General features: G+C 38.8%; 1 long non-coding RNA gene across 1 annotated transcript; it reads left to right on the top strand.

Moving 5' to 3' along the window:
- Nucleotides 1-9,814: 9,814 nt before the first annotated feature.
- Nucleotides 9,815-23,334, top strand: LOC140485906 (uncharacterized). The gene is made up of 3 exons (XR_011962472.1): nucleotides 9,815-9,917; nucleotides 10,246-10,321; nucleotides 22,966-23,334. It is a non-coding gene; the product is annotated as an uncharacterized lncRNA (long non-coding RNA).
- Nucleotides 23,335-23,594: the final 260 nt, after the last annotated feature.

The raw sequence follows: 23,594 nt of genomic DNA, 5'->3' as shown, positions 1-23,594 counted from the left end.
GAGTTGGACCAAAGGGTCTGTTTCCGTGCTGTACATCTCTATGACTCAATGACTGTATGTTGGAGATTTTTGAGTGTATAACTAGCAGATTAGATAAATGGAACTTGTGAATGTGATATACTTAAATTAACTTACATTTTTAGGTCACTTTTGATAAAATCTCACACAGCAAGTTGTTTATTTAAATTACTACACACGCGATTGATGGAAATGTACTGGCATAGATTGAAAACTAGTTAACAAATGAAAATAGAATGTAGTAATAAATGAGTCATTTTTAGGTTGGCAGTCTGTTACTTGTGAAATGCCACAATATTGAGTGTTTAGGCCTCAGCTAGTCACAATAAAGATTTGGAAGTGGGACTTACATGTAATATTGTCAAGTTTTCAGATGACACAAAACTAGGTGGGAGTGTAAGTGGAAGGACACAAAGATGATTCAAAATGATTTGGAGAGACTGGGAAAACATTGGTAGATGGATACAATCTGCAGGAATGTGAGGTTAACCACTTTGTTGTAAAGACAGGAAAACAGAATATTTTTTAAATGTGAGAGGCTGTAAAGTATTCAACTTCAAAGTAACTTGTGTGTCCTTGTTTATAAATCACAGAAAGTTAATATACAGATACAGCAAGCAATTAAGAGTGCCTATATAATATTGGCCTTTATTATAAGAGGATTTTAATACAGGGTATCTTACTATAATTATATCTTGGTGAGACCACACTTAAAGGTTTTGTCTGTAGATTTGACTTTCTAACCCAATGAAAGGTACAGTTGCCATAGAGGGTATAGAAATAATTCCTGAGGTAGAGAGATTATCCTGTGAGGAAGACTGATGAGTGGTTTCATTCAAGCATGCAAAATTCATACAGGGATTGACAAGTTAGATGCATGAAGCATGGTCCACCTAGATGGGGAGGACAATCCATTTATCATTGAGATGTGAAGGAATTTCTTCAGTCAGAGAATGGTAAATCTTTGGAATTATCTGCTCAGGGTGAGTCACTGAACATCTTCAAGACTGAGACTGTTTAATTTCTTCATATCAAAGACATTGTGGGATATAGGATGGCTTAGGAAAATAGTGTTGAAGTGGAAGATAAGCCATGATCACATTGAAGGACAGACTGAGTTTGAAGTACTGAATAGCCTACTCCCATTCCTATTTCTTATGTTCTTATCTTACCAATCATGGAGTGAGAGGTTGCTTTTCTACCTTTGAACAGTGGCATCCAGGGCCATGATTGTAACATTTTGAGCTCCACTGACAGAAGTTAAATTTTTGATGGAAGTTGTCTATTTTATAGTAGAAGCTGTGAAATCAAATGTAATACACTCGATCATCATTGGTCCTTATTGGTTAGATTTCATCCAGAATGAATAGATCTCAAATTTGGTGCAAAGTCTTATGCAAAATTATGTTTCAACTCCATGATGCTTCTTCACAATATGCATTCTGGCAGGATTTCCAGTATCTCAAGAATTTAGCTTTGTGCACATTTCTTCTGAATCCTGGATCATTGAGATCTTTCATCTTCAGCAGCAGTGCTGGTGAGCAACTTCATTTTTCAGTAAGCTCACTTTTATATCATTATTTCCTCTATTCCTGATTCTTACACTCCTTTGCTCAGTATATCACTGCTTTCAGATGTCCCCGTTACCTTAGCCTCTAAATTATGAACAGTACCAGTCTCTGAACTCATAGCAAAGAGTAAGTGAGGACTGCAGATGCTGGCACTTAACTTTACACTCATAGCTACGAGTCAAAAAGTGTGGTGCTGGAAAAGCACAGCCAGTCAGGATTCCTGATGAGGAGCTTATGCTTTAAATGTCGACTCTCCAGCTCCTCGGAGGCTTCCTGACAGGCTGTGCTTTTCCAGCACCAAACCTTTTGACTTGTAGCTATGAGTGTAAGGTTAAGCGCCAGTCTCTCTTTATCTTCAATGGCAGTTTCTCTTCCTCCACTCACTTGGAAAGTTTCAATTTTTGGGCACCTGAATTTGCAACTGCATAAGGGATGACTTGTGATGAAAGGAGGGAAGAAAGTAAAAAGTGTTTGTTCAAACTATATGCACCTTTTGAATTAGAGTCCCTACAGTGTGGAAACAGGCCCTTCAGCCTAACCAGTCCACACTGACCCTCCGAAGAGTAAACCATCCCCCAACCTCGTTTCACCCCATCTAATGCACCTAACCTACACATCCATGAACACTATATGCAATTTAGCATTGCCAATTCACATCTTTCAACTGCATATCTTTGGATGTGGGAGGAAACTGGAGCACCCACAGGAAACCTATGCAGAGACGGGGACAATGTGCAAACTCCACGCAGACAGTCGCCCGAGGCTGGAATCAAACCAGGGTCCCTTGCACTGTGCAGCAGCAGTGCTAACCACTGAGCCACCGTGCCAAATTTGAGCATGAAGAAATTGTGGTGAGAGGGAAGTAAAATGACAGAAGAAGCATTAGGTATGCAGCTACTCTCATCATCAATTCCTCCTGTCCTGCCAGTGGCCATAGCTTCAATGATGCCCCTTCAACGAAGACCAGTTCTGCATCCTCCATGGGTAGACACCTTTTGCCTCTTCCCATTATACTTTTCTGTCTGACATTATGTGCCAGTTTCTCATGCAAACAAGACAGAAGTATGTCATTATGTCTCCTGCAGGTTTAAGTAATGTCATTGCTGATGTGTTATGTCTAAGCTGTGCACAAGAGACATGCATCCATATTAAGAGTAAAAGACTGAGATTAAACATACAGATTAAAATATTGAGCATTAACCAATAAGAAATTGTTGATATGCAGTTGATGGGGATTCAATTAACTGGATGACAAATAAGGTTAATGGTTGAGTTTGCTTGAAATGTATTTTGACAAATGAACTCACTCTCCTTGACAACACATGAGGTAATTATATTGTATTAGTTTTCTTGCAGTAATACTACTGGCATTAATCCACTATTACTTGTTCCCATTGTCTCTGGTGTATATCTCTGGAGGCCTTCAGCTTCATGTATGTAGGATGCCTTTCCTTTCCACATCTCCAATCCAGAAAATTAGGTGAAATGCCTGGTGTTTGCTCTCCCCAGTATTGCAATTGTCGAAAGTATCCCTGTGGAACTTGACATTTGAACCACCTCCCATCTCTTCTTGTAGCCATAATGCATCATCCTTTTTACAACTACAGGCTGTCTCTGATATTGGTGGCTGCTCACAACACAAGCCCAGAGCTGACTTTGTAGCCAGTGCATGGCACTGGGAGCATCAGAATAGCACATTAAAAGAGGAGGCAGCACAACTTTACCAAGTTGGCTGAAATGTATTGAACAAACCTAATTCAATCAGGAGTCATGATCCTGACACTGGATTTTGAAGGTTGGGAAAGATCTCCCCCACCCACTTTGCTGACATGAATTTCATGTCTTATGGTGAACTCCAAAGTACCTTTAGTAATTTCAGCCCTCTGTTGCTTTGCAACAATAGAAAAGTTGCATTTTTTTTCCAAGAGAAAGTATTTCTTCTTACCAATTTTGGGCATCTTGCAGTTTCTTTTCAATAAATAATCCATTCGGGTATAAACAATTTTAGATTTTATAAAAAATATAATGATTTCAAATCCAAACAGGAATTCAGAAATATCATTACTTATGATTCACACTGAAAAAGAGCAGACAACATATACACGTGGGGGAAAGTCAATTCCATAGCTTGGGATGTTACAATTTTTTTTGGAAAGCCATGACCCATTCTTGGGGCACAGCTGTTCTGTTGTCACTATTTATTGCATAGCGATAGAAAACTGATTGTTGTATGGTGATGGCACCAGAATTCCCAGACGCTGAATTCTCAAATGACACATGTTCCCTATTCTATGAAACTGGCTGTTCGACAAATGCTGAATTCATGAACTTTGGTCAGGGAAGAGGCATAATGAGTATTTTTTGTTTATTAGATCACAATGCCACAATATAACAGGCGAGGGATGGCATAGCATTGTCTAATGATAGGAAAACAATTTTAAAGAAACAAAATGCCACAGTCTGTGGTTGAACAAAAAATAACAGGATGTAAAAGTCTACACTCAGAGCCTTCAATTAGAGTTTTTTTTAGCACACAGCTTGGATTGAATTTTCTGCTGTCTCTGGCAGTGAGATTAGAGATGGGGAGAGCATTTAATCAGGTGGAATGTATTTAACCGAACCCTGTGGCCTTTCTGCATGGGCTAGAATTAGGTTTTAGGTAGGAGAACTTTCTGCCTCAGCCCTCAACCAACAATCACTTAAGGGTCTCATCCCCATTGCTGCCGGTATTCACCCAGCCTATCATAGGTAATGTGCATGATCGTGGAAACATGTGGCCTGTTTGTCACCAATGAGTCGTTGGGACAGGGTGTCACTTAATCAAAGGCATTCAGTGCTTGATTGAGAGACTGCTCATCAGGAAGTTGGCAACGGTGGCCTGCTGAGATATATCCTCAATACTTGCTTCTAGTTTGTCTATATTGTGTTAGTATTGTCTCACTGTAGTCTCACAATTAGTGTGTTGTATACTTTTAAGAGACATATCGTGATATCAACACTGTTTCATAGCTCATAACCTGGAGGCATTAAAATCTCAGACTCTATCTTGACTTGCACCACTTGAAGCATGATGTGCTGATGAAAGCATACTGCTCGTTGAAACTTAACAATATCCCAGACAAGTATATGTTTTGATGAAGTTTCCTGAAAAGAAGCAGCAAAGCTCCTTTGTCAGCTCTTCAGCCAGCAAGCGAGAAATCTGATGCCTCAACGAAGGGGGAATGTGCATGAAGCTACTGTGAACAGTTTAATCATTCCTTTCCCCATTTCAGTCACTGTTCTCTCATGTTATAATGACTAAAGATATTTCAACTTGAACTGAACCACAACATTTTTGTTATCCTTGCTGTACTTTAGAATCTGAAGTAAAGACTCTTGAGGTCAACCAGTCGAATGCAGAAGTCCATAGCTCAAGAATAATAACACACATTTCAGGTAAAGTTATCAATTGTATGCATATTAGTTTTAGTTGCCGGTCAATCACAAGCTGAGGCTTAGTTTTATTTATGGGCAGTGTATATGATGGGATATTTTTATTGTCTGGATATTGTCAAACCATAGCAATTCTAGATGTCACAATTGTCTTTGCAATCTTTGCACCCAGTAATACTAAGGCAGTTAGATTAGGAGGTTATTCAAGAGCTGCATTATCTGACTTAATTGATCAAATTGGAGGTTCAAATTTCATTAATTAAAGCCATTTTATTTTTTAAAAAGTATCTAATACAAATCATTTGTAAATAAACCTATCAGTAATTCCTAACTGTAATAGGAGCTTTGCATATTTGTATAATTTTACATATTATGAATATATTAATTTTTGGATAAATTGAGTGTACTTTATTCAATTCTGCATCTAAAGAACCAGTGCCAGATTATGGAACTGCAAAACAGTGTTTAAAAAAAAGAAATATCCAACTGTGAAGTTAGATCTGTGGTGGTTTCAGCTTCCAGACTTCCCAACCAATTCTTCCTGATTCCCTATTAGTCAGCAAGCCCGGCAGTCTCATTACACAAAGCTTTATATAATCTGCGGTCAAACTCACCCAGATGCATTGACATAAGGATCACATAAACAAATATGATCAAGGGAGCTTTGCTTTATTATCTCTCTGTCATAAACAGGTAGAACCTTAATGGCTTCATGAATTTTGGGCCTTCACCCATCATCTTTGGTCTTTCGATAATAACATTCACATGCCCAATAATAGATCAGTGCGTAACTGAGACATTAACAATTTACTTAACAACAGAGAATATCAATGATACAGTTTATTACATTATGAACATATTTACATGATGTTTTAAATTATAGTTTGAGCATATGTGACAAATTAACTTAAAGCTATTTTTTGAATATGATTTATTGAATAATCTTTCCTGATGTGAGTTTTGTTTGTTAACTAATAAATGAGCAGTGTCATTCATAACTATTGTATCTATTATTTATAATAATAGCATCAATTGTTGGATCCATATTTGGAGGGATAATCTTGGTTCTAATCATCTGGATTGTAATTAAATTAATTAGAAGAAGAGTAGCATCAGGTAAGCAAATGTATCTCTGAAAAGAGATATGCCTTGTTTTTTTTTGTAGACATTCCTAAATATGAACAGTTTGATATTATATTCCTAAATCACTAATGTGTTTTAGTTATTATTAGTTCTTGGAAGATTTTCTTTAGCAATCAGAAGTGGTCAAGTATATATATATTTCTCTTAAAAATTTCCTTGAAGTGACACTATAAGGAAGAAGTTCAAAAGACAGATTCTTGCATGTGCATCTTTCTGAGAAGAAATAGGGTTAATTTTTGTGTTAAAAGGGGAAAGGCATTTCAGTGAAGCAGAATGGAATGGTTTCACTCTGGACACCATTTGAGGTTTCTCTATGAAGCAAAATCTATTAGCAAAGAATGTAATTGCAGCTTTATTCCAAAATGAAGAGAAAAATCCTCTTGCCAGCGCCAGACAGCCCTGATGCAAATTCTTACTAAGCCTGGGCAAAGGATTTGGGAACAAGTGTTCAAATCCCACCTTGACAGCTAATGGAATTTTAATTCACTTAAATAAATCTGGAACGTAAAACCAGTCTGAGTGATGGTGACCATGTCAAATATCTTTGATGTAAACACTCACCGGGCTTTTGTTTGACTTTCAGAGAGGGAGGTTTGCCATTCTGACCCAGTCTGACCTACATATGACTCCAAATTCACAACAGTGTGTTTGACTCTCAATTGTTCTCTAAAATGCCCGAGCAAGCTACTCAGATTAAACAAGTAGGAATGTGCAATAAATGCTGGCTTCATCAGCAACACTCACCTTGTGAAGGAATTTTAAAAATGGACTGGATTTTCCAAGGTGTGGCAGTCACACGCAGATTGCCACTCTGCTCATTGCTTTATGTTAAGAAGTCTTTGTATTTCTGCCAGAAGAGTCCAATCAGGGATTCTTCAGAAGTGTAAGGGTGTACTTTAATACTGACAAGGTCCCTCTAAATGCAAGATAATTTGGGGAAGGCAAGCCACACCCCGGGGGAAGCATGTTTTAGCATCTGGATGAAGAAGTAGGTATCATTTCATGGTGAGAGAGTGGTTTTAGGCCCTGGGTTAAAGGAGGATTTCCATGAGGGTGTCCCCCAGTTGACCTTTAACTTTACCTCAGATTGATTATGCCCCTCTCACCAACTTCAACTTCCACTTCATCCTCATTGGCATACTGTGGCTACAATGACTACTATCTACAACATACAGCACAGCAACTTACCAAGGCTTCCCTGATAGTGCTTTCTCAAACTCTTAAAGTCTGCTTCCTCAAGAACAACGGCAGCAGATTCATGGAAATTTCACCAATTGCAAGTTTCCCTCCAATTCGCAAACCAACATAACTTGGAAGTATATTGACACTTGGAACAAAATATTGGAACTTACAATCATACAGCATTATGGGTGTAAATTCATTATGTGGACTGCAGAAGTTCAAGAAGGCAATTCACTGCCACCTTCATAAGATCAATTAGGAATGAGCAACAAATGCTGGCCATACTAAAGAGGCAATCAAAATGAATTACACAACTCCTACACAAATTATGTTTTTGTCTGTCTTATACTGTGAGATTCATATGTGTGTATTAAGCACTATATTGCATGAAGTTAAATAGAACTTTATGTAATTTAAAATCACAAAAATCATCAGACTATCTTAGAAGCAGTGGCTGTTTTTATTAGTAACTACAGACACTATTGTGCAACATCAGTAACCCACAGACATGCAAAATAAGTGTTAATTTGTGCTGAAAGCAAAGCATAAACATGCAGAGTGTCCATGAGGAACAGTGCTGATGTTTGTCAAAACTTGTCAAAATCAAATCATGGTCAGTGAACGGGAAGTGTTCTGTTGTATTAATTTGTTCAGGGGATGAAATTTAGTAGTCTAACATATTTTGCCACCCGATTCTCTGAAAACGTTTTGCTCCATGTATTAAGTGTGGAATTCTGGATTTTATGACAGATGTTATTTTATTCGAAACATTAACTTAGTTATTTGAAATAGGTTAATAACAGAGCCATAATGATGCCAATTGGAAAATCTAGGCCCATTGATATCATATTACCTCTCACTTTGCTTGCATGTAAACAAATCAAATGGAGGTAAACTAATTTTCTTCTGTGGATTGACATTACATCAAGTACAAAAAGACCTCTTTAGTAAAACAGCAATAAAATATTATTTTTAAGTGTGAATTAGAAAGGGCAATATGTATTGGTATGAGACAAGATTCGGGTTTTAAAAGGAATAAATATCTATTGACAATAGTGAAAATGAAGGAACAACTGTAATTGTATATTTGACATTAAAACCACATTTATACTGGCACTATTTAATTCAGATTCCAGCAATCCTTTATCTATATGCCAGTTCCCAAACTTTTATATTGTGACATGTTGTTGTTTTATCCTTTGACATATTCACAGAGCTAGAAAGAAAACTTGGTCTAATTATTTACCTTCCATAATAAAAATCTGGATCATGGATACCACTCTAAAATCTGAATTAGAATTGCAATGGAATCAAACCAATTTTTAAAAATCCAATGAACACCATCCTATTGTTAAAAATGTAAACTAGATCCTCATAAACATTTAGGACATATTAGGCTATAAATTTAATCAGGAGAAAGTGAGGACCGCAAATGCTGGAGATCAGAGTCGAGAGTGCGGTGCTGGAAAAGCACAGGTCAGGCAGCATCTGAGGGGCCGGAGAATCAATGTTTCGGGCATAAGCCCTTCATCAGGATAAATTTAGTCAGGTTATTTTTAACATTTTAGAACATTGGTGAGTCTAAAATATAACAAACAGAGTAATTATATACTTTGGAGCAGATTTTCATCTTGCTTTTGAGCATTAGCTAATTGAATGGAAGAAAACCATGGAGGAAGGACCTGTAACAGAGTGAATCTAATCTTTCTCTGAATACTTCTCTCAGAGAATAATTAACACCCAAGTTCAAAATGGGAAAGTGTGCTCATATTCCTCAATAGGGCATGATCATATCTAAAAGAATTCAAAACAAAATAATGTTTTGAAAAGTTTCAGGACAACTTCTAAATTATATTGATAAACTGACATAACTAAGATTATTTTCACAGAAGTCACAAAGCCGCATGATGTAAGTCTTTACAATGACAAACGTAATGCTTATTATTGATCCAAATGTTCTTTTTAAGTTTAACAATAATCATAAGCCAGAAAATATAATTTATAAAATAGTCAAATCTCACATCGGGTGAGAGATTCAGCTGTTGTCTTCCTATGGTGGTGGACTGATGTGAAAAGTTAGTTAGTGCTAAATCAGTTAACTTATTTCAACGTTGTGACCTAATAATTTGACCAGTAAAGGAATGCAAGTGGCAACATTCAATATAAATGATTCAATAGTAATTACTAAAAGGCCATAATATTATCTGGTGGAAATTTGCAGCTTTGATTTGAAAGTTTTGCATATTTTTTCACCTTTTAAAAAATATAAATAAATTAGAATTGGTTTCAACAGTCTTTACTGCTTCTGACCTTAAATGTTCTGATCATGCAGGAGTGAGGAGGGGGGGGGGCATGATATTTAGTTGGTATTCAAAATGAGTGTAAGTGAATAGGCAATCTATTTGACATGCATTCCTCAATTTACTTCCCACTGAATTGGTCTTCTGGTGCAGCATTCCAGTTCTTCCCTTTGGGCCAGAGAGTCTGCTTTCAAGTCACATCTCAGGATTCCATGGCCGCAGAAGGTGTATCACAATGTGGCCAACATGTTGATTAGCAATGTTTACAATGGTATGGTATACACCGTTTTTAAAAAAAAAATGGTTTGATAATATGCTGTTCTAATGGTGTGTTTACAGCAGGCAATAAAAAAGGAAGAGTCTCTCCCGGTTAGATCGAACATTGTATTACCTGCAACACAACAGCCTTCCCACATTAAAAGACTCAGTGACCAGGTTATTAAACATGATGTTTATTCTGAGAGACTACCATGCATATGTATTGAATACCTCTCAGAAATTCATTGTAAAACAAGCATGGGATTGATTAAACTAAAATTTGTGTTTAATTGCGACTTATTCTTTTGATGTGTTGATAGTATACAAGTTTTTTTTTTCAGAAAATAAAAGTTCATTGTCAATCCAGATGTCATCTTATCCAATTTATGGCAATTGGAAAAATCCAACATATACCTGGTAAGTTTTCAGTCTTCTAACATAATTTTATAACTAGATGTTAGAGTGAGATTAATGTAAATCAAAAGTCAAGAGGACTTTTGGCAGCAGCATAATGAAATATGTGATTTGAAGAACCTCCAGAGTGTATAGATCAATCAGGAGAAATTGAGGACTGCAAATGCTGGAGATCAGTGTCAAAGACTATGGTGCTGGAAAAGCACAGCAGGTCAGGCAGCATCCAAGGAACAGGAAAATCGACATTTCAGGCATAAGCCTATGATCAGGAATGAAGGGCGTATACCTGAAACATCGACTCTCCTGCTCCTCAGATACTGCCTGACTGGCTGTGCTTTTTCAGCGCCACGCTCTCGACTCTGATCTCCAGCATCTGCAGTTCTCACTTTCTCCGAGTTGATTATAACTTTACTGTGAAGCCTCTTCCAAGAATGCCTACCTTGAAGAAATTCTCCTCCACATTCCACATGGAATTCCTGATGAAGGGCTTATGCCCGAATCGTTGGTTCTCCTGCTCCTCAGATGCCACCTGACCTGCTGCGCTTTTTCAGTACCACACTATTCAACTCTGTATTGATCAATAATACATGTATTTTTGTTAATTTAAAGGTTTCTGTTAAAATGCCCCTAAAGAATCCAACAAAATCCCACATAAAAATAAAAGAGCTATAATTAACATGCTGGATTTGCAGTTATGAATTAGAAGGATTTTACATTGCATGTCCTAGTTATTCAGTATCCTGCCATTTCCAATTCTATATTACACTTTCACTTCAGGAAATCATTTATGGGAAGGTTAAGACTGATGATTATTCTACCCTCCACTCAGCTCAGAGTGAAAATTAGCACTCAGGGTATCTTTGGCAATATCTTTGTTGATTTGCATTTTCATATACATATTCAAAGTACCAATAATCAGCTGATGTACCTGGACTAAAATAACATAATGAATTACTTATATGAGCTTATTGGTATTTGCAAAACTCTCCCCATGACTGACTCAGCAGTATAGAGGGGCACCATACAGAGCAATAGTGATAGGAGATTTGATAGTTAGAGGAATAGAAAGATGATTTTGCAGCTACCAACATGCATCCAGGATGGTCTATTGCTTCCCTGGTGTCAAGATCAAGGATAAAAACAATGACTGCAGATGCTGGAAACCAGATCCTGGATTAGTGGTGCTGGAAGAGCACAGCAGTTCAGGCAGCATCCGAGGAGCAGTAAAATCGACGTTTCGGGCAAAAGCCCTTCATCAGGAATACAGGCAGAGTGCCTGAAGGGTGGAGAGATAAATGAGAGGACAGTGGGGATGGGGAGAAAGTATGCTACTTTCTCCCCACCCCCACCCTCCTCTCATTTATCTCTCCACCCTTCAGGCACTCTGCCTGTATTCCTGATGAAGGGCTTTTGCCCGAAACGTCGATTTTACTGCTCCTCGGATGCTGCCTGAACTGCTGTGTTCTTCCAGCACCATAATCCAAGATCAAGGATAGCATTGAACCTCTGCAGAGTACCCTGCTGGGTGAGGGCAGGACGAGTAGCCAGCAGCTTTTGTCTACATTGGCACCAAAGGCACAGATAAAAAGAAGGATGTGGTCCTAGCAGGAATGTAAAAGTAGCAATTGCTGGATTCTTTTTGTTACTACTTGCAAGTGTAGAAAATGGAACAGTTGAATACATGGCTAGAAATTTAATGTAGCAGAAAGAATATTGGATTCCTGAGACACTGGGACCAGGTCTGGAGAGATGGAACGTGTACAGACTGGACAGATTGCAGTTAAACAGAACCAGTGTCAAATTTGTTGAGGAATGAATTGCTTATGGTAATGGAGAGGCTTTAATCCAACATTTGAACACAGATCAACTTCCACCCAGAAGGACTAGTGCAGCAGATACACCACAACTTGTAAGTTCTTCTCCAAGACATTCACCATCCAGCTTTTAAATAGATCACTGTTCCTTCAGTGTAGCTACATCATAAACCTTGAACTCCCCACCACCACCCCCCAGCCCCCCCCGCCCCCCCCCCCCCCCACAGCATTAAAGAAATATTTTGTCATCTCAGTCTTAAATGATCAATCCTGTCTCTTAAGATTGTATCCCTTGGTTCCAGATTCGCCAACTAGGGAGAACATTCCTCCAGCATCTAGTCTATCCAGTCATGTTAAAATTTTACACATTTCAATCAGAACCCCTCTCATCCCTATGTACTCTGGTGAATACAGGCTCACTTGACCCAATCCCTCCTTGTAGGACAATCCTGCTGTCCCTGGTATCAGTCTGGTCAGTCTCTGCTCATTCACTCTATTGCAAGCATATTCTTTCTCAGATCATAACTCCATACAGTACTTCGCTTGTGGTGTCCTCAGGTGCCTACATAAATGCAGTAAGATATCTTTCTGAAATCAAATCCTCTTGCATTGAAGGCCAATGTGTCATTTGAGTCTATTTGCTTGCTGTCCACCTGCTTTCATATTTTCGTTTAGTGTAGAGTATTCTTGTTATCCTGATGCACATAAAAGAAGATTTTAAGAGGTTATTTTTAATGTCTTCAGAATTATGTTTAAAGTAGATTTAAATTTATGGCAATTTTTTCTGTTTGAGCCTAAGTGAATTCTCTAGATCTGGATGACCACTTTTTGACTGTTACTGTAACACAGTGTTATTAGCTTAACTGTTCCTGTGCAAGGTTGTGCTTTGAATGTGAAACATGTCTGAGGCAAGCATCCTCTTTTCATGTTTAACATAGCAGATGTATCCCTTGGTTTGTACCTTGAGGGGTCTTTTAGGTTTGCCAACATAATATGCCACTATGAAAAGAGCTGATGTAAATACTGCTTTGTTCTCCCATGGAACGAGTCCTTTGAGTAGCTAAGAACATTCTGAAATCTGAAGCCACAAGAAAAACAACAAATTCCAATGTTATGCTTGTTAAGATGTTTGCTTAGTCTGTTGGGGATTCATTGAATCTATGGCAGGACTGGATGTGCTATGTGCATTGTTCCTTTGAATGCTCAGAAAGGGCTCAGTTCCAGTGTCTTTATACTAGTTCCTTTATGTCACCTAGATAAGTATCATAAATTAGTCTCAAGCTAGTTCTTATATGCTGCAGTTTCTCTTTAGCTGCTTTTATACTGCTGTTTTGTTTAGATTTCAGGGGACTGGCACCCATGAGGCAGTTCCCCTCAATTGGATGACAAAATCTGGCTTCTTTGCCCCAGTAATTGATGAGAAAGCTCACTGCCAGGATGAGAGAGCCTGGTTTAGTCATTTGAATATAGGCAGCCCACTCACGGATCCTGTTCTTCCAAGAATTTGCTCTAAATGAGCTTAAATGCAAAGCCAGCTTTACTGAATTATTGGTTTATCACAAATTAAGACTTTAGACATGGGTGTTCAAGTGTTTCATAATTGAGGTTTACCTCACCTCATTTCTTGATGTAAGGTTGACTAATTGACCATGATTGATTGCAATTATGAGTCAACAGCTCTATCATCATTATCATATCACAGAAAGTAACTTAAACAACATGGCCTTTTACCATCAAAAGATTCATATGTTCCTATGTTCCTCCTATTACTCTTTGGCTTCTCATCTGACTTCTACTCTGATCCTGTTTTTACTGTCCAACTTGTCACCCCGCCACTTTGCAAATCATACCATCATCCATAATGTTCTTTTGCTGTGCACCATGAAATTCTTATGTTGCTGTGGTGCTGTTACTCGTATTCCTTTTTCCACGCTAACCGTCAGTTCTGCTCTGTAATTGCCCCAGTGTCACTATGTCAGATACAAGTCAATATGTATTTGGATACTGTTTACCTGTTTAGCTCCTCAAGTTGACTGGATCAGATGAAAATCTTCCTTGGAAAGTTTCATCAAGCTTTGTATTACAGATCTCATTCTGCTGTTTGCAAACAGAAGCAGATGGTCTGTGGAAATGGTGAGGATCAGCTGTTCAGGCACCAAGAGAAAGCTATGGTAGCAGAGAGAAGCTGTGGGGAGAGAGTGGAATGAGATGATGCAAGTGTCTGTCACTGAAGAGAAGTAACAGAAGATACCTGAGACAGCAAAGTCTCACACTTACCTTGTGCACCTCAGAAGAATACTTCTGCTTTTTCCAACCACATAATGCTTTAATATAGATGGTTCACTAGCTTCCGACAAGATTAGTTTAAAAATATAGATTTGATAGAGAAATTAATTAGAGAAACAGAGTTAATGGTTCAAGCCTGGTATGACCCTTATTCAAAACTGCAAAGACCTGGAAAATGATTTTTTGGGGAGCATAGTAGTAAGTGGAACATATGGTGAGGGTGCCCAGAGCAAAAGACAAAGGGAATGCTAATGCTAGTAGACAAACAATATGGATGTAGAACAGATGTAAATTGTAGATGCAAATCGTAGAAAGTCAGTCAGTTCTGTTGGGAACAAGACACGGGGGAGGGCTGCATTCAAGACAGAAGACAGTGTTTATTGCCTGAAGTTCTTAAACTTAACTTTGAATCCTGAAGGCTGTAAAGTACCTAAATGGAAAATGAACTACTATTCCTTCAGCTTGCATTGGGTTTCACTGGAATACTGCAGCAGACCTTGGACAGAAATGTTAGGACAGACGGAAAATGGTGTATTGAAATGGAAAGTCAGGGTCATTCTTATGACCTAGCAGAAGTAAACAGAACAATGAACACAAAGCAGTCACACAGTCTGAGTTTGGCCTCATTAATGGAAAGGAGACTGTGCTGTGAGCATTGAATACAGCAGATTAAATTGAAAGATGTGCAATTAAATCGTTGTTTTTCTGGAAGGTATATTTTTGGTCTTGGACAGCGAGGAAGGAGAATGGAATGGTCAAGGTGGGTGGGAAGGGTACAGCTTTTGCAATTGCATGGGAAGCTGCCATGCAGGTTTGAGAAGATATTGAGCGCCAGTGAAGTGGTTCATGGTGTCATCGAAGGAACAGTTCCAGTGGAATGATGACAAAGAAGGGGAAGGCTAAACGTGTTTAGAGGAAACATCTTGCTGGAGGCAGTAGAAATGATGGAGGATGATCCTCTGAATGCAGTAGTTGATGGTGTGGAAAGTAAGGACAAAGGGAATCCTTCTTCTGAGAAAGAGGACATGAAATGAAGACAGAACTGCAGGAAATGGGTAAGACATGGCTGATGATCATCTCAACTACATCTGAGGAGAAGTTTTGGTTGAGAGAAAAGGAGGACATATCAGAGGCACAGATGTGATGGAGACAGAGAAACAGGGAAAATGGGATGATGGACATACAGAAAGCTGGAGATGAGGAAGAGTAGTCAAATTGCTGAGGTTGTCAGGTATATTGATATACAGTCAATCCCCAGAAATAGAATACATATGTTAAAGAAGGAAAGGGACAAGTCAGAGACAGGCTAGGTGAAGGTGCTTGCTGCATCTGCCTTTCTATGCTCATTGATTGGAGTACAAAGACACCCAGGTACCTTTGTACCTTCACAGTTCCCAATATAGTACCATTTTGAAATTAGTCTGACATTCATTTTTTTTCACATGAAGTGTATAGTTTCACACTTAGCCACAATGTACTGTATCTGCCATGTGTTTCCCTACTCACTCACCTTCCCGAAATCACTTTGTATCCTTCCTTGCATCCACCTCATAATTCATAATGCCACCCAATTTTCTGTTGTCAGCAAATATGGAAATATTGTATTTTATTCCCTCAGCTAGGCATTTATATAAATTGTAAATAGCTAAGGCCCAAGAATTGAACATTGAGGTACCCTACTAGTCTTTGCCTGATGCTTAGAAACAAAATTTCCTTTCTATTTCCTGATTGACATCCAATTCTCAATCCAAGCCAATTCATCACCCATATACATAATGCTTTAACTTTGCCTACTCTTATGAGGGACCTTATCAAAAATCTTCTGAAAATCCAATATACCACATCCACTGGTTCTTTCTTATCTATTCTCCTAGTTATTTCTTCAAAAAACTCAGGTAGAGTTGTTAAACATAAGTTGCCTTTCATAGGCTGGCTTTGTTCAATCCTGTAATGTTTTCCAAATGTTCTGTTATAACGTCTTTTATAATAGACTCCAGCGTTTTCTCCACTACTGATGTTTGGCTTACAATTCTGTAATCTCTGATATTTCTTTCTCTCCTTTTTGAATAGTGGGGTTACATTTGCAATGTTCCAATCTGGAGGAACACCTCCATAATCTAAAGAATTCTGGAAAATAGCCATCAATGCATCCAATATTCCCAGGTCCACTCTCTTTCAAGCTCTAGATTGTAAATGATCAGACCCTGGTGGTTTGTCAGCCTTTAATCTCATTAAGTTCTCCAGCACTATCTTCTTACTGATACTGATTTCCTTTAATTCAGCCCTCTCATATTACCAATGGTTTCCTGAAGTAATGTTTGCCTGTTTTGTGAAGATAGAACCAAATGTTTCCATCATTTGTTTGTTTCCTCCATTATAATTTCTCTCGCTTCTGACTGTAAAGGACTTACATTTTTTCTTTACTAATAGAGTTATAGAGTTATACAGCATGGAAACAGATCCTTGCATCCAACTCAGTCAACCAGACATCCCAATCTCACCTAGTCTCATTTGCCAGCATTTGGCCCATATCCCTCTAAACCCTTCCTATTCATGTATTCATCCATTTGCTTTTAAATTTTGTAATTTTCCCACTTTCACTACTTCTTCTGGTAGCTCGTTCCATACACACATCACTCTCTGCGTGAAAAGATCCCCCTCAGGTCCTTTTAAAGCTTTCCCCTCTAACCTTAAACCTGTGCCCTTTAGTTTTGAACTGCCACCCCCTAGGAAAAAGACCTTGACTATTCACCCTATCAATTCTCCTTATGATTTTATAAATCCCTGTAAGGTCACCCTTCAGCCTCTGACGCTCCAGGGAAAAATGCCCCGACCTATTCAATCTCTCCCTATAGCACAAACCCTCCAATCCCAACAAATTCCTTTGAAATCTCTTCTACACCTCAAGTTGAACAACATCCTTCCTATATAAAGGTGACCAGAACTCGATGCAGTATTCTAAACGTGGCCTTACCAATGTCCTGTACAGCCGCAACATGAAATTCCAACTCCTATACTCATTGTTCTGACCAATATGCCAAATGACTTCCTCACCACCCTATACACCTGCAACTCCACTTTCAACTTCCACTTTCACCTGCACCCCTGGGCCTCCTTGTTTGTCGTTGCTCCCCAGGTGTATGACATTAACTGCATATATCCTGTCCTTATTTGCCTTAAAAAAATGCAACACATCGCATTTTTCTAAATTAAACACCTTCTATCACTCCTCTGCCCATTGGCCCATCTGATCCAGATCCCATTGTATTCTGGGGTAATCCTCTTCCCTGTTCACTATGCCCCCTATTTTGGTATCATTTGCAAACTCACTAACCATGCCTCCTTTATATTTTTTTTCACATATTTATAGAAACACTTTATAGGAGTTTCTATGTTCCCTGTAATTTTACCATCTGTTACAAGGGCATTATGTGTGCATGGACAAAGACTCAGCTCATTGCTTGGACCAGACTGCAGCTCAGATCCACTCGCCTGCTCTCATTGCACTCGCTGACTTAGTATCTACCTGGAAGATTGCCACCTTGATGCCTTGCCATGCCATATCATACATGTTAGTACAGTCACACAGACAGGCAGCTTGACCTGTCATTAATCAGCAGTCTTCAGTTAAGGGAGTGTACTTCATGCTGTATGGTTCCCTGCTAAGTCATTCTCATACTTGTACGATGTGCTAGCACCTTACTCGACAAACACATTAAAGTTCAGCAAGCAAGCTTGCATCAAAGTCTTAGGAAAGTAGTCCTCACTGAAGTTCAGGGAGGCACCCATCAGTCCCAGCACAGTGAGCCTCTGATACACTCATGGTAAACATGTGACCTGTGGGGTTGCCAGACTCACTGTGAGGCCATTTAAAGGGAAAGAACATTATACACAGAGCTTTGCACTGTACAGGACTCAAACCTGAATGCTATGTCATCCCTGGCAATCCTATTGCATTGGCTCACTGTGTGCTGCACACCTCTCTGCCCAACATTACTGACCACTTCATTCACACCAACACTTTTATACACAGAAGCCAGGGAAAGAATAGGGATGTTTGACCAGAATGGGTAATGGTGTCAGCAGAACCCATTGCCCTGTATACTTCCACATGGACTCTCTCAACATGGACTCTGATCCATGGTACATCCTGTATGGATACCAAGTTAAACATCATGATGGTACACATGAATCAAACAATCAGGTTTATACAAACATGAGAGTTGATATGCAGTGCAATTTCATCTGTGCCACCAACATGCCCTCAATTGGTTTCTTTATTTTTCTCCTTCCAACTGTGTTGAAAGGTTCAGCAGATGGAGTGGAGGGAACCTTTCCTGCAGTGCAGCCCATTGACTCTGGAGGATTGGATGGGTGACCCCAGGGGTATTAGTGCATCACGTCCTGAGTCGTCTTGCCAGAGGCAAGTGGACCCACCTTGGCTTGAACTTCCATGGGTCAAAGGGGTGCAGGCAGGATGGAGATGGAGTACCCAGCCACTTTGAAGTAGCCTGAGAGGAGACTTCTAGGGAATCTGTGTCTGGTTCCTCCATTTGTTGCCTCCTGGTACCACACAATCTCCTTGTGAAGAAAGGGAACCAGGAATATTTGCCAGCTTCCTTGTTTCCCTGTTGCCATGCCTTCAGTCTTGAGAACCAATTACTGGGGTGATGGAGTGCAGTGGATGTATGTAGCTGCTGTCTTGCAGCTTTTCTGGATAAAGAGGGCCATTGCCTCCAACATATCTGCAAGCTGCTCTTGTACTTCCCTGTCCATTTGGTTAAAGTCCCTGATTGCCAATACCACAGGGACCTCTCCTGCCTGGGACTGAACAGTACCTGGTCTCTGGCAGACCTCTTATTGTCAGAAACCTGGGACATTTCTTCCTAAGCCAGCTATGGAGCTGTCACTGAGAGGTGTTCACCAGATTGTGCTCCCACTCTTCCAAAGGCTTACATTCCAATCAGGATGTCATAATCTGAGCTGGTGGAAGGTGGAGGTGGCAGCCTTACTGATGCTTCCTCCAAGATTTCAGTATTTTCTCACTCTAAAACATCAAGGTTGTGACTTCTGACATAGCTGGACATCAATGCACAGTGAACATCCCACTGCATACCTGCAAAACAAAAGAGAAAGAAGACATTACAGCCAGTGGTCTTGATATCCTTGCAAGTACAATCCTGGTCTTCTTCAGATAGTCAGATACCCTCCATCTGTACTTGCCTTATCTATCGTTCTACAGGCCACTTCTGCTGGAAGGAGAGAAAGTGGAGAATTGAACAAGCTGAATGTGAATGGAATTGGTGGAAATGTGGTAAGGTGTTGCAAGACAGTGTGTAGGCAGTGGAGTGGTTGTGCAGAATTCATAGTGTGGTGGAGGGGTTGAGAGTGAGTGAGGGAAAATGTTACAGGCAATGGTGAGCGTGCAAGAGCATGAACATTGGTGGATCAGTAACAGAATGAGTGTGAGGTATAAGATAAAAAAAGTGGGGCATTTACCCTGGTAGAGCAGGGAGGTCATTGACCTACTTGTGGCACTGCTGGCCATTCCTCCTTCCCATGGAGACCATTCTGAGAAAGATTTCGAGCTCGGACCAAGCTGCCAGGATCTGGTGACATGTAATTCTCTGCACCATTAGGATCTCCAGGTCCTGTTACAGAATTACTGCATCATCTTTCCTGTTTCTGGTAAATTCATACTACATTTGTCAGTGAGAGGACCAGGCAGCTGTGGTTAGTGCTTGCCTGAAAGTACAACAGCCTTTTAAGTACAACATGTGTGCCAGGGTGCCAGTCTTTCAGTCGATACCTGTTGTACGGCATATTATTTTGAGAAATGGTTAATGGTAAGACAGGGCTAGATTGTTCAAGAAGGCCACCATTGGGGTAGAATATGTAATTAATGAGACAAGTTTGGTAAAATATGTCTATCATTTATTGATTTGTAATTATTTTATGTGTAACGATCCCAAACAATTACACAAATTACTGGGTAAACTCAGCAAATCTGGCAGCATCTGTGGACAGAAAGTAAGGTTAACGTTTTGGATCCAGCAATCTTCAGTTTTGAAGAAGGTCACTGGACCCGAAATATTAACTCTGCTCTTCCTCTTCACAGATGCTGCCAGATTTGTTGAGCTTTTCAAGCAATTTCTATTTTTGTTTCTGATTTGCAGCATCTGCAGTTCTTTGTTTTTTTTCTTGTGAGTCATAATCCCAACCGATTATAATACTGGACAAATCAGATCCCAGAAAGGCTTGATAGACCATGTATTCATATTTTTGAAATCGATTAACATGGTGGTTAGTTAGTGAAACATTCACATAAGGCAGATATTCTTCAACAACAAGAGTTTACTACACAGAAGCAGAACAAATAAACAAAGCTCTATGGAGGTTAGAAAGATCTTTTCACAGACATTAAAACAAAGTTTCTGTGAAGTGAATCTTATATTTTTGACCAAGTGTCAGTTGCGTTGAGTTTTCTAGAAGGCTTATTAATATGAGGGCCAGTGAGATAGTGAAGAAAGATTGGATAGGCTCAGATTATGTATCTTAGAGGAGTAAACATTAACAGGGACCTGATAGATGTGTATAAGATTATGAAGGTGTAGATAGGATGGATAGAAAGGCACTTTTCCCATAAGTAGAGGTTTTAATAACCATCGGGCATAGAATTAAAATAAAATGTAGAAGATTAAGAGGGGTTTTGAGAAGAATCATTTTTTACTTAAAGGTTTGTATGAGACTGGAATTGACTGCATGTAAAAGTGGTGAAAAGCACCCTGGTTCAGTGTTTAGATATTCACATGCATTCTCATAGCCTCCAGGGTTATAGTCCAAATCTTGTAAATTGGATTTGTGTAGTCAGATCTTTGCTGACTGGCACAGACATGATGGCCCAAATGGCCTACTTCTGTATTCTATGAGTCTATGCAAATATAATGTTTCCATGCCCACATGCATCCAATGTTTTCATAATCACTTCTTTCAGAATCAATCACTTCCTGACAAGTCTGACAAGTCATTAAAATATCATTGAAACTTACATAACAAGCAAGGAGACATTGAAAATATTCTCCGTTAGAAAAGAAACTGCTCATCCAAGAGCCCAGAAAAAGTTGAAAATTAAACATTTGGCAGTTTGTTCAGCTCACATCATTGACACAACTGCAAAATAGTCAAATTATGAATGCTGGGCTTTGTTCCAGCAATGATTAATGAGCTGAGTCCTGTAAGAGGCATTGAAACAACTTGTACATTGTTGCCATGGGACACTGATGACTTTAGCATCTTTACCTCATAATCTTTCTTTAAAGTGTTGTTGTTCTTGTACCGATGTGTTTCTTCACACAAGTTTAATATTCCTGACATTGATTTAAGTTTCTTTTGTAATTGATGCAATCAATGGCTTTGATTGACAGGTTTATGAGAAGGTAATCAGGTCAATGTTCTCTAAAGGGGATGTTGAGAATCTTTTTTTTAGTTCCCACCTCAAGACAGGTGATCCCTTGTCGTTAATGGCTCCCCAGCTATGAAATATGTGTATTTAACAGAATGGCTCTGGCTCTATCAAAGTTGAATGAGAATTGAAACGCTCACCTTGTAATGGGGCCAACAACTATTACATATGAATAGTGACTGTCAAACAAAATTCTGGAAATGGGATTGGAGGCAGGAATTCTGGATTCGGATCCGGCCTGCTATCTTTGAAGTTTCCTCCACACAAATCTGGGTCATTGACTAAAATGAGAGAGAATATGTGATGGTTTGTGTAAAAGGAGACAAATCTGCCAGTGCCCACTTTATATCCCTGTGAAAGTTTCATTTTAATTACTTAGGCTGAAATGGAGATTATTAAAACAAAAAAAAACCTTGAGCAAGCTTGTTTCACTTTTGTGCAAACTGAAATGTAATGTCCCAGTTTTTACAAAAATATTCTGACCACTCCATTGACTGATGGAAGAACTCAAATAGCTTTATTGTAAAATTTTATCTTGGTATTCTTAATTAATTAATAAAATTGTCCCATTAGTTAAGACAGAATAATAATTAAGCTATTAACAAATTAATGTTCTCCATGGAGATAAAAAATATGTGGTACTGTAACAGGAGAAAGATGTATAATGTTAGCTTTACACCAGAAAAGCTAGTTGAAAATTAAGACCTATTAGTCCATATGTTTGCATGTTAAAATATGTAGCATTATCTCAGATATTGTCATAATCCATTGACTAATAATCTGAATAATTTTATGATACAGCTGCAGTAACAAAGGTTAGCTCCAAGTACTGTTCATAACAAAGTCAGATAAAACCAGTTCTTGTGATAAAATTGCTCTGAAGAGGTTGAGGATCATCTGAAATTCTGATCTCCAACGTTTTTAATACCATGATAAATGTTATAGTTAAAGGAAACTGTGATTTCACTCCAATCATGTTCTAGTTTGTGTTTTATTTGTAAAAGGCAGAAATATAGTGATATTGAATAATCTGTGAATAGCAAGCATAGCATAAAAATTGAAAGTCAAACTTTGTATTTTCACAGAAAAGAAGAATGACAACGATGGCTTGATAACCTATCTGATTGTATTACATGCCAAAATGTCACGAAGGAAAACAGCATATTTTGACAGGAAATTCTGCAGACAGAAGTTACATGTGATAGAACATTTTATACATTCGTTTTCAGTAACCTAATTTCCTTTAGGTGGTAGTTTATCTCATTGCTAAACCTGAACTGAGGAATGTACTACAAATCTCTGACACTTGGTAGTCATTTTTTGAATTTGAAATACTGTAAAGTTAACTTGAAATCATTTTGAATAATCTGATTGATTTACAATATTTACATCTTGCTCAATTCAGTGTATTTAATATTCAGTACAATATGTTTTGTTATACATGCACACTTCTAGTCAGCCCAACACAGTGGTAAGCTGTGGTTGCTGGAACCACAGTGAGACAGTTTTATTCAAGTTGGTTTCATCCTGATTTACTAGCAATCATAGAGTGGCTGTTTATCTGATTTCTTTTGGTAATCTTTAGACAGCCGACATAGTGGGGTGGGTGTGGTGGATTCCATGCACTTGCTTACTTATATTTATTCATGAACAGAAAAAAAATACAGGGCTAGGGCATAAAGCATTGGGTGGGGACCCAGTGGGCTGAATAATC

Source organism: Chiloscyllium punctatum, chromosome 15, assembly GCF_047496795.1.
Source record: "Chiloscyllium punctatum isolate Juve2018m chromosome 15, sChiPun1.3, whole genome shotgun sequence".
Lineage (NCBI taxonomy): Eukaryota > Metazoa > Chordata > Chondrichthyes > Orectolobiformes > Hemiscylliidae > Chiloscyllium > Chiloscyllium punctatum.
Note: the sequence above shows the minus strand (reverse complement) of the source record. Positions and strands in the feature narration are given on the sequence as shown.